Below are 13,656 nucleotides of genomic sequence, written 5' to 3'. Positions count from 1 at the left end.
CCATCCAATCATAACAACACGGCACAGATCCATCCAAACATAACACGGCACAGATCCATCCAATCATAACAACACGGCACAGATCCATCCAATCATAACAACACGGCACAGATCCATCCAATCACAACAACACGGCACAGATCCATCCAATCATAACACGGCACAGATCCATCCATTCATAACACGGCACAGATCCATCCAATCATAACAACACAGCACAGATCCATCCAATCATAACACGGAACAGATCCATCCAATCATAACAACACGGCACAGATCCATCCAATCATAACATGGCACAGATCCATCCAATCAAAACAACACGGCACAGATCCATCCAATCATAACAACACGGCACAGATCCATCCAATCATAACATGGCACAGATCCATCCAATCAAAACAACATGGCACAGATCCATCCAATCATAACAACACGGCACAGATCCATCCATTCATAACAGAGCACAGATCCATCCAATAACAACAACACGGCACAGATCCATCCAATCATAACACGGCACAGATCCATCCAATCATAACATGGCACAGATCCATCCAATCATAACAACACGGCACAGATCCATCCAATCATAACAACACGGCACAGATCCATCCAATCATAACAACACGGCACAGATCCATCCAATCATAACACGGCACAGATCCATCCAATCATAACACGGCACAGAACCATCCAATCATAACAACACGACACAGATCCATCCAATCATAACAACACGGCACAGATCCATCCAATCATAACACGGCACAGATCCATCCATTCATAACACGGCACAGATCCATCCAATCATAACAACACGGCACAGATCCATCCAATCATAACAACACGGCACAGATCCATCCAATCATATCAACACGGCACAGATCCATCCAATCATATCAACACGGCACAGATCCATCCAATCATAACAACACGGCACAGATCCATCCAATCATAACAACACGGCACAGATCCATCCAATCATAACAACACGGCACAGATCCATCCAATCATAACATGGCACAGATCCATCCAATCAAAACAACACGGCACAGATCCATCCAATCATAACAACACGGCACAGATCCATCCATTCATAACAGAGCACAGATCCATCCAATAACAACAACACGGCACAGATCCATCCAATCATAACACGGCACAGATCCATCCAATCATAACATGGCACAGATCCATCCAATCATAACAACACGGCACAGATCCATCCAATCATAACAACACGGCACAGATCCATCCAATCATAACAACACGGCACAGATCCATCCAATCATAACACGGCACAGATCCATCCAATCATAACACGGCACAGAACCATCCAATCATAACAACACGACACAGATCCATCCAATCATAACAACACGGCACAGATCCATCCAATCATAACACGGCACAGATCCATCCATTCATAACACGGCACAGATCCATCCAATCATAAAAACACGGCACAGATCCATCCAATCATAACAACACGGCACAGATCCATCCAATCATATCAACACGGCACAGATCCATCCAATCATAACAACACGGCACAGATCCATCCAATCATAACAACACGGCACAGATCCATCCAATCATAACAACACGGCACAGATCCATCCAATCATAACAACACGGCACAGATCCATCCAATCATAACAACATGGCACAGATCCATCCAATCATAACACGGCACAGATCCATCCAATCATAACAACACGGCTCAGATCCATCCAATCATAACAACACGGCACAGATCCATCCAATCATAACAACACGGCACAGATCCATCCAATCATAACAACACGGCTCAGATCCATCTAATCATAACAACACGGCACAGATCCATCCAATCATAACAACACGGCACAGATCCATCCAATCATAACAACACGGCACAGATCCATCCAATCATAACAACACAGCACAGATCCATTCAATCATAACAACACGGCACAGATCCATCCAATCATAACACGGCACAGATCCATCCAATCATAACACGGCACAGATCCATCCAATCATAACACAGCACAGATCCATCCAATCATAACACGGCACAGATCCATCCAATCATAACACAGCACAGATCCATCCAATCATAACACAGCACAGATCCATCCAATCATAACAACACGGCACAGATCCATCCAATCATAACAACACAACACAGATCCATCCAATCATAATACGGCACAGATCCATCCAATCATAACACGGCACAGATCCGTCCAATCATAACAACACGGCACAGATCCATCCAATCATAACAACACGGCACAGATCCATCCAATCATAACAACACGGCACAGATCCATCCAATCATAACACGGCACAGATCCATCCAATCATAACAACACGGCACAGATCCATCCAATCATAACAACACGGCACAGATCCATCCAATCACAACAACACGGCACAGATCCATCCAATCATAACACGGCACAGATCCATCCATTCATAACACGGCACAGATCCATCCAATCATAACAACACAGCACAGATCCATCCAATCATAACACGGAACAGATCCATCCAATCATAACAACACGGCACAGATCCATCCAATCATAACATGGCACAGATCCATCCAATCAAAACAACACGGCACAGATCCATCCAATCATAACAACACGGCACAGATCCATCCAATCATAACATGGCACAGATCCATCCAATCAAAACAACATGGCACAGATCCATCCAATCATAACAACACGGCACAGATCCATCCATTCATAACAGAGCACAGATCCATCCAATAACAACAACACGGCACAGATCCATCCAATCATAACACGGCACAGATCCATCCAATCATAACATGGCACAGATCCATCCAATCATAACAACACGGCACAGATCCATCCAATCATAACAACACGGCACAGATCCATCCAATCATAACAACACGGCACAGATCCATCCAATCATAACAACACGGCACAGATCCATCCAATCATAACACGGCACAGATCCATCCATTCATAACACGGCACAGATCCATCCAATCATAACAACACGGCACAGATCCATCCAATCATAACAACACGGCACAGATCCATCCAATCATATCAACACGGCACAGATCCATCCAATCATATCAACACGGCACAGATCCATCCAATCATAACAACACGGCACAGATCCATCCAATCATAACACGGCACAGATCCATCCAATCATAACAACACGGCACAGATCCATCCAATCATAACAACATGGTACAGATCCATCCAATCATAACAACATGGCACAGATCCATCCAATCATAACACGGCACAGATCCATCCAATCATAACAACACGGCTCAGATCCATCCAATCATAACAACACGGCACAGATCCATCCAATCATAACAACACGGCACAGATCCATCCAATCATAACAACACGGCTCAGATCCATCCAATCATAACAACACGGCACAGATCCATCCAATCATAAAAACACGGCACAGATCCATCCAATCATAACACGGCACAGATCCATCCAATCATAACAACACAGCACAGATCCATCCAATCATAACAACACGGCACAGATCCATTCAATCATAACAACACGGCACAGATCCATCCAATCATAACACGGCACAGATCCATCCAATCATAACACGGCACAGATCCATCCAATCATAACACGGCACAGATCCATCCAATCATAACACGGCACAGATCCATCCAATCATAACACAGCACAGATCCATCCAATCATAACATAGCACAGATCCAGCCAATCATAACAACACGGCACAGATCCATCCAATCATAACACGGCACAGATCCATCCAATCATGACACGGCACAGATCCATCCAATCATAACACGGCACAGATCCATCCAATCATAACACGGCATAGATCCATCCAATCATAACACAGCACAGATCCATCCAATCATAACACAGCACAGATCCAGCCAATCATAACAACACGGCACAGATCCATCCAATCATAACACGGCATAGATCCATCCAATCATAACAACACAGCAGTATATAGATAGCTACAGTATGTATATATGCAACTTATATCACCGAAAATAAATATATACAGATGTGTCCTTTTAAACCGTGGCTTCAGCTGCACTAAATAGCCCCTCTCTGTACGCCCGAACCGTGCGACTAGGACACGCCGAGCACTTTTCTTTTTTTGCGCAAAATTTGCAAGTTATTCACATAAACAACCGGTAGCGACATAACTGCATTGCTAGCGTACACTAATCAATGGGGTGTGCGACGTTTGTACATCTGTGTGACTGAGGGCACGATTCATAGGCGGACGCAACCTGAACACAATACCGATGTTGGCAGGGTTGAGCGATTATTTGCTACTGCGCAAAAAAAAATACTGAAAACCCCTATGGCGCCTGTATACCACTGAGTGTACGCTGTTACACACGGGATCACTGGCTTTAGGAACAGAAAGTTAAAACCATGCGTGTTCCTGGGCGATGACCCTGAAATATGCGCAAAAATAAAGTCTGTCTCATGGGCGTGTTGTGGGAGTGTCTGTGAGCGCGGCAGAGCCACGGACGCCATGTTTATACAGAGTTGAGAAGGAGACACCGCGCCTGTCATTGGCTGGTGCAAGGGCGGCTGGCTCTCTCCATGGTGCGCCGATTGTGGATTGTTCAGAACAGGCGGAGTTGCTCCGTCCACAGGCAGAGAAAGTTGGCGTCTCAGGGCCGCACTCTCCGGATAGCGCTAATGCACAAGGGGAAGGCTGAAACGAGCGTTTTCATATTACCACTTCCCGGAGCCTGAATCTGTATAAGAAGTGCTACGACGCAGCGGACGCGACGTTACCTCACGCCAAATTCCACAGCGCTCCCTCTGTGACTGTACCTGTGTAAATACAATTCCTGAGCGGTTAGTGTCGCCGCTTAGCGTCTCTGGTACGCGGTGAGCGGTATTTCGCTGCGTCTGCGACGCAACCAAGATTCAAAACGACATGTAATATACAATACGCTCCTCGCCTCAATCTGCCAGCATCCCACGGGGGCTGCGGTATCGGAGATATCCGCTGTGGTCCCACTTTCATACATGGGGGTGATACTAAATATTTGCGGTTAACCCCCCCCCCACTAATAAGCCACTAATAATTAATGGTAAGTAGGCCCCATAGTAACATTACCCAATGTGTATACAATGTAATATCATACTGAGGCCCTGATGCAGGGATGGACGCTAATGCGCAATGCCGCTGTGGTTTCGTACGCAGCGCAGCTGCAAAAACATGCTAATGGTTCCAAAGATCACCCGGGCGTAATGACGTCCTCCGCTGCCTTCTCACATGCGTACGACGTCGCTTACCTGCGTAAATATCGCAACACTGACGCACATCGAGCGCCCAACTTGCCCTTGCGGCCGGTCTGACCAGCTGACTCGCCTCCTGACACGCAGAGGGCTCTCATGCTACGCAGGAAATCGCAAGGGCTAATTTATGCGTGCCCATGTACCGGCGTCCTAACCGTCAGACGCGCCTGCGTCTTCCTGACCACCTCCCGTTACCACCCCGAAACTACCTGTCACTCACACTGTAAGTGGATCCTCTGTGCATCCGTAATCGCGGTGCGATCGCTGCGCAGGCGCCGTGTGATTTATACGGACGTGCAGTGGCAAATAATCGCTTGATCTGCGCCGTAATCACCATTATGTCCATCTCTGAATCAGGCCCTGAAACACCGTATGCAAATGATAGAAGTGTTATTAATGAATGCAAATATCAGCCAAGTACTGTGATTGGATGGGCGCTACGTTATATAATAGCAGCCACATTAATGATCTATATACAGCAGGAGGGACAGAAGTGGCTGCCGATCGCCAGAGTCGTCATCAGTATGTTACACCCACCAGAGAAACGCCTGCTGTCACCCACGTGGCTCCCCTGAGGTCTGTACGAGGGGGATGAGGCCCTTACTGTACGCCGCCAAGGCTCGCACGTTTCCCTCTTTCTCTAAGCGTTAGATGCATCTGAGTCCGTTTATGGGGCCTGAGATTTACGCTATGATGTTTTTGCAAATGGAGCGATTTATTGCCATTGCGCATACATCTGAGTCACGGTACAAGACCGTAGTCACACGCGGCGAGTCTGCATTCGCAGTGTGGGTGACATACACACTGGACGATGTGTACCCAGCGCGATGTCGCTAGTGACGGTACCCGATGCCGGCAGTGATGAAACGACGGTGGGGGCCATGCTGCATAGTGACATACACACTGGACGATGTGTACCCAGTGCGATGTCGCTAGTGACGGTACCCGATGCCGGCAGCGATGGAACAATGGCGGGGGCCATGCTGCATAGTGACATTGGAGCTCATTCAGACCTGATCACAAATTGCGGCCGTTCGCTGGCAAAAGGGGCTGGATATTTAAATGAAGCGCTCGCATTGCGTCGTGTATGGGCACCCTTTATGTCTTTGCGAGCTATGGCAAAGTGCGCTCGCAAGTGTATAAAGACGCCCCCTTGCCACTCGCAGTACACGTCATCTCCAGGAACTGTAGGATTAATCGGGAACATGGAGAGCCATCGGAGCTGCTCGCAGCCCTTGAGGTTGTCTTTCCCCACCGCAAGCACAGCGATCAGTGCGGCCTGACATACAGGCAGGTGACGTGTACCATGACGCTACTTTGCTAATTATGCACGCCCTTTACACGGCGTTTTGACGGCCTGACACGCCTGCGTTTGCACATCCACTCCCCCGTTCACATGCACCTTCTCCTGTTACCACCCATCACTCAAAGCAGCGACCTGATAGTGGCTTACGAGCAACCAAAATTACATCGCAAAGACTGGCTTGCGCACGCGCACTGGGAATTATACGCATGCTCAGACGGAGGAAAATCGCTCAGATCGAGCGCAACTTAGCGACAGGGTATGAATCAGGTCCATAGTGCATACATACTGGACGATGGCAGCAGCGATGGAACGACGGCGGGGGCCATGCTGCATAGTGACGATATGAACGATTTGTCATTACAATGCATCAGTATCGGCCAAATCGTTCATAAAATCATCTAGTGTGTACCCAGCTGTACTCGGGGAGTTGGCGTTTGCCTGATCTGCGTCCGATGCTGCGTTTGCGCGTATAGTTGCGAACAGCTGCGAGGGCTCTTGTGGGCGTCTCAATACAAGTCCCGACCGCTGTTGCATTAGCATATATTAACAGCTGCGGCAGCATTAGTGCACATCTCTGAATTAGGCCCATGTTACAGAAATGCATATTAAATCCCCACGCACACCTCCATCTGCACACCGCCCTCTGTGCACCTCCATCTGCACACCGCCCTCTGAACACCGCACTCTGCACACCTCCCTCTGCACACCGCCCTCTGCACACCTCCCTCTGCACACCGCCCTCTGCACACCTCCCTCTGTACACCGCACACCTCCATCTGCACACCGCCCTCCGCACACCGCCCTCTGCACATCTCCCTCTGCACACCGCCCTCTGCACACCGCCCTCTGCACACCTCCATCTGCACACCTCCATCTGTACACCGCACACCTCCATCTGCACACCGCCCTCTGCACACCTCCCTCTGCACACCGCCCTCTGCACACCGCCCTCTGCACATCTCCCTCTGCACACCGCCCTCTGCACACCGCCCTCTGCACACCTCCATCTGCACACCTCCATCTGTACACCGCACACCTCCATCTGCACACCGCCACCTGCACACCTCCCTCTGCACACCGCCCTCTGCACACCGCCCTCTGCACATCTCCATCTGCACACCGCCCTCTGCACACCTCCCTCTGCACACCGCCTCTGCACACCGCCCTCTGCACACCTCCCTCTGCACACCTCCCTCTGCACACCGCCTCTGCACACCGCCCTCTGCACACCGCCCTCTGCACACCTCCATCTGCACACCGCCCTCTGCACACTGCACGCCGCCCTCTGCACACCGCCCTCTGCACACCTCCCTCTGCACACCGCCCTCTGCACACCTCCATCTGCACACCTCCATCTGTACACCGTACACCTCCATCTGCACACCGCCCTCTGCACACCTCCCTCTGCACACCTCCCTCTGCACACTGCCCTATGCACACCTCCATCTGCACACCTACATCTGCACACCACCATCTGTACACCGCCCTCTGCACACCGCCCTCTGCACACTGCCCTCTTCACACCTCCATCTGCACACCGCCCTCTGCACACCGCCCTCTGCACACCTCCATCTGCACACCACCCTCTGCACACCGCCATCTCTACGCCCTCTGCACGCGTCCATCTGCACACCTCCCTCTGCACACCTCCATCTGTACACCGCACACCTCCATCTGCACACCGCCCTCTGCACACCGTCCTCTGCACACCGCCCTCTGCACACCGCCTTCTGCACACCGCCCTCTGCACACCGCCCTCTGCACACCTCCATCTGTACACCGCACACCTCCATCTGCACACCGCCCTCTGCACACCGCCATCTGCACACCTCCCTCTGCACACCGCCCTCTGCACACCGCCCTCTGCAAACCGCCATCTGTACGCCCTCTGCACGCGTCCATCTGCACACCTCCCTCTGCACACAGCCCTCTGCACACCGCCCTCTGCACACCACCCTCTGCACATCTCCCTCTGCACACCGTCCTCTGCACACCTCCCTCTGCACACCGCCCTCTGCACACCACCCTCTGCACATCTCCCTCTGCACACCGCCCTCTGCACACCGCCCTCTGCACACCGCCCTCTGCACACCTCACTCTGCACACCGCCCTCTGCACACCTCCCTCTGCACACCTCCCTCTGCACACCGCACTCTGCACACCGCACTCTGCACACCGCACTCTGCACACCTCCATCTTCATACCTCCATCTGCACACCGCCTCTGCACACCGCCCTCTGCACACCGCCCTCTGCACACCATCCTCTGCACACCGCCCTCTGCACACCGCCCTCTGCACACCTACATCTGCACACCTCCCTCTGCACACCGCACTCTGCACACCGCACTCTGCACACCTCCATCTTCATACCTCCATCTGCACACCGCCTCTGCACACCGCCCTCTGCACATCTCCCTCTGCACACCGTCCTCTGCACACCTACATCAGCACACCGCCCTCTGCACGCCTCCCTCTGCACGCCTCCCTCTGTACGCCGCCCTCTGCACGCCGCCCTCTGCACACCTACCTCTGCACACCTACCTCTGCACACCGCCCTCTGCACACCGCCCTCTGCCATCTGCACACCGCCCTCTGCACACCTCCATCTGCACACCGCCCACTGCACACCACCCTCTGCACACCACCCTCTGCACACCACCCTCTGCACACCGCCCTCTGTACATCTCCCTCTGTACACCGCACACCTCCCTCTGCACACCGCCCTCTGCACACCGCCATCTGCACACCATCTGTACACCGCACACCTCCCTCTGCACACCTCCCTCTGCACACCGCCCTCTGCACACATCCATCTGCACACCGCCCTCTGCACACTGCCCTCTGCACACTGCCCTCTGCACACCTCCATCTGCACAACTCCCTCTGCACACAGCCCTCTGCACGCTTCCCTCTTCACGCCGCCCTCTGCACACCGCCCACTGCACACCTCCATCTGCACACCGCCCTCTGCACACCGCCCTCTACACACCTCCCTCTGCACACCTCCATCTGTACACCGCACACCGCCCTCTGCACACCTCCCTCTGCACACCGCCCTCTGCACACCTCCCTCTGCACACCGCCCTCTGCCCTCCGCCCTCTGCACACCGCACGCCGCCCTCTGCACACCTCCATCTGTACACCGCACACCTCCATCTGCACACCGCCCTCTGCACACCGCCATCTGCACACCTCCCTCTGCACACCGCCCTCTGCACACCGCCCTCTGCACACCGCCATCTGTACGCCCTCTGCACGCGTCCATCTGCACACAGCCCTCTGCACACCGCCCTCTGCACACCACCCTCTGCACACCACCCTCTGCACATCGCCCTCTGCACACCGCCCTCTGCACACCGCCATCTGTACGCCCTCTGCACGCGTCCATCTGCACACAGCCCTCTGCACACCGCCCTCTGCACACCACCCTCTGCACACCACCCTCTGCACATCTCCCTCTGCACACCGCCCTCTGCACACCGCCCTCTGCACACCACCCTCTGCACATCTACCTCTGCACACCGCCCTCTGCACACCTCCCTCTGCACACCGCCCTCTGCACACCGCCCTCTGCACACCGCCCTCTGCACACCTCCCTCTGCACACCTCCCTCTGCACACCTCCCTCTGCACACCTCCCTCTGCACACCGCACTCTGCACACCTCCATCTTCATACCTCCATCTGCACACCTCCATCTGCACACCGCCTCTGCACACCGCCCTCTGCACACCTCCCTCTGCACACCTCCCTCTGCACACCACCCTCTGCACATCTCCCTCTGCACACCTCCCTCTGCACACCGCCCTCTGCACACCACCCTCTGCACATCTCCCTCTGCACACCGCCCTCTGCACACCTCCCTCTGCACACCGCCCTCTGCACACCTCCCTCTGCACACCTCCCTCTGCACACCGCACTCTGCACACCTCCATCTGCACACCGCCCACTGCACACCACCCTCTGCACACCACCCTCTGCACACCGCCCTCTGTACATCTCCGTCTGTACACCGCACACCTCCCTCTGCACACCGCCCTCTGCACACCGCCATCTGCACACCATCTGTACACCGCACACCTCCCTCTGCACACCGCCCTCTGCAAACCGCCCTCTGCACACATCCATCTGCACACCGCCCTCTGCACACTGCCCTCTGCACACTGCCCTCTGCACACCTCCATCTGCACAACTCCCTCTGCACACAGCCCTCTGCACGCCTCCCTCTGCACGCCGCCCTCTGCACACCACCCTCTGCACATCTCCCTCTGCACACCGCCCTCTGCACACCTCCCTCTGCACACCGCCCTCTGCACACCTCACTCTGCACACCGCCCTCTGCACACCTCCATCTTCATACCTCCATCTGCACACCGCCTCTGCACACCGCCCTCTGCACACCTCCCTCTGCACACCGCCCTCTGCACACCTCCCTCTGCACACCGCCCTCTGCACACCTCCCTCTGCACACTGCCCTCTGCACACCTACATCTGCACACCTCCCTCTGCACACCTCCATCTTCATACCTCCATCTGCACACCGCCTCTGCACACCGCCCTCTGCACACCTCCCTCTGCACACCGCCCTCTGCACACCTCCCTCTGCACACCGCCCTCTGCACACCTCCCTCTGCACACTGCCCTCTGCACACCTACATCTGCACACCTCCCTCTGCACACCGCCCTCTGCACACCGCACTCTGCACACCTCCATCTTCATACCTCCCTCTGCACACCGCCCTCTGCACACCTCCCTCTGCACACCGCCCTCTGCACACCTCCCTCTGCACACTGCCCTCTGCACACCTACATCTGCACACCTCCCTCTGCACACCTCCATCTTCATACCTCCATCTGCACACCGCCTCTGCACACCGCCCTCTGCACATCTCCCTCTGCACACCGCCCTCGGCACACCTCCCTCTGCACACCGCCCTCTGCACACCTCCCTCTGCACACTGCCCTCTGCACACCTCCCTCTGCACACCGCACTCTGCACACCTCCATCTTCATACCTCCATCTGCACACCGCCCTCTGCACACCTCCCTCTGCACACCGCACTCTGCACACCTCCATCTTCATACCTCCATCTGCACACCGCCCTCTGCACACCTCCCTCTGCACACCTCCTTCTGCACACCGCCCTCTGCAAGTGCTGTTATGTTACTTGCTGTGCTGACATTTTTATTTGCATGTTTTTAATTTAACATATCTAAGCACAAGATGTTTTGTGTGTGTATATATATATATAGATATATATATATATATATACACATATACATACACATATACATAACATACATACAACAAACAAAAGCCTCTGGTGCTTAGCTATATTAAATTAAGAGCATGCAAATGTAAGTGTCAGCACAGCAAGTAATATAACAGCACTTACCCACATGTAGGTGTATGATTATATTATATATATATACACACACACACTGTATATAATACATAAATTAGGCACTCCCTCCCTACAACAGAGCCCAAACTTACCTGGACACTCGGCCATCTCCGTGACTCTGGGAGCCCCCTCAGCGCAGAGTGATGTGCGGTACCGCCTGTCACTGGTGGATGCACCGGCAGCTGCCAGAGAGGAGGAGGAGAGTCTCGGTGGCAGTTAATACATGGAGCCGGTCGCAAGCCAATCACAGCAACTCGCGGAACGGCAGCCAGCCAATCAGCAGCAGCCGCTGCTGATTGGCTGGCTGCTGTTCCACGAGCTGTGATTGGCTCGCGGAACTGCAGCCAATCAGCAGCGGCTGCTGCTGATTGGCTGACTGCCGTTCCGCGAGTTGCTGTGATTGGCTTGCGGACGGCTCCATGTATTAAATACCAGCCAGTGACTTTTCTCCTTTGGCTGCCCCCGATGCCTTCCAGCAGTGATGTGCGGTACCGCCCATCACTGCATTCCACAACGTCACCCTTCCGCTCCCCGGGCCCCCTCTCTCTGCGGGCCCGGGACTGGAGTCCCCGCAGCCCCCCCCCCCCCTGATGGCGGCCCTGTCCACAGCTGTGCCACACACACCAATCCCATAATGACAGACGTGGGTCTGGACAGTGTATGTGATGAGTGAGCCCCCATCACTCACAGACCCCCCTCTGCCAGCCTGGTCCATAAATCCTCATCACTGGCATCATGGTACAATACTATCACTACATGATTCCATCATCAGTCCCCACAATGAGGAACAGGGGGTTACAGCTACAATTCCGCTGGCTCAGAGCTGTAATCTCAGTAATAATGGAAATGTGAGGAGAATGTAGATGACTGATAGAGGGAAAGTAATGAGAAAGGCAGAGGAGGCGCAGAAACAGGACTGGCTGAGGGGAAATGGAAGCGTGCGTTCCCAGGCATCTACGCCAGCTTTATACATGAGAGAGGGTCGGGCCCTGTACCTGGCTTTATTGATACACTGACCATAGAACCGGAAGAATATTCATCCCAAGTAACAATAAACCCCTGGAAAGTACATTCCTCACATTCTCTCTTTTGCTGTCTGTATAAAGTACAAAGTCCCGCCCGGATGGCGGCGCTGACCCCGTTTCATGCTACAATACTTTCCTGTGTTCTTCATAACAGACAAGTTTAGATCTAACAAGTAAACTGAGAAGAACATCAGTAAGACACAGACCCAGGTTATCACTGAGCTTTATATACCCCAAGGAATGAGCATTACTGCCGCTTGTATATTTTATGTGGGCCCCAAAGCGCCATTTTTTCACTATTATCATTTTTATTCACACATGGGTCATTGTCAGTCACCTGCTGGTGAAATGGGAGCACTGGGAGGAGCACTAGGAAGAGCACTGGGAGGAGCACTAGGAAGAGCACTAGGAAGCACTGGGATGAGCTCTGGGAGGAGCACTAGGAAGAGCACTGGGAGGAGCAGTGGAAGGAGCACTAGGAAGAGCACTAGGAAGAGCACCGGGAGGAGCAGTGGAAGGAGCACTAGGAAGAGCACTGGGAGGAGCACTAGGAAGAGCACTGGGAGGAGCACAGGGAGGAGCAGTGGAAGGAGCACT

The 13,656-nt window shown here is 53.4% G+C and overlaps 1 protein-coding gene across 1 annotated transcript in view; it reads right to left on the bottom strand.

The window, feature by feature from the left end:
• LOC148453825 (dystrobrevin beta-like) overlaps window positions 1-12,237 on the bottom strand; it is a 30,969-nt gene extending 18,732 nt beyond the window's left edge. Inside the window, exon 1 of the mRNA XM_088461642.1 lies at window positions 12,127-12,237. The gene's annotated coding sequence lies outside the window, so the exon portion shown is untranslated. The remainder of the gene's footprint in view (window positions 1-12,126) is intronic.
• Window positions 12,238-13,656: the final 1,419 nt, after the last annotated feature.

This window comes from Taudactylus pleione, unplaced genomic scaffold (assembly GCF_031769625.1).
Source record: "Taudactylus pleione unplaced genomic scaffold, aTauple2 ptg001085l, whole genome shotgun sequence".
Lineage (NCBI taxonomy): Eukaryota > Metazoa > Chordata > Amphibia > Anura > Myobatrachidae > Taudactylus > Taudactylus pleione.
This window is presented reverse-complemented; position numbering and strand designations above follow the sequence as displayed.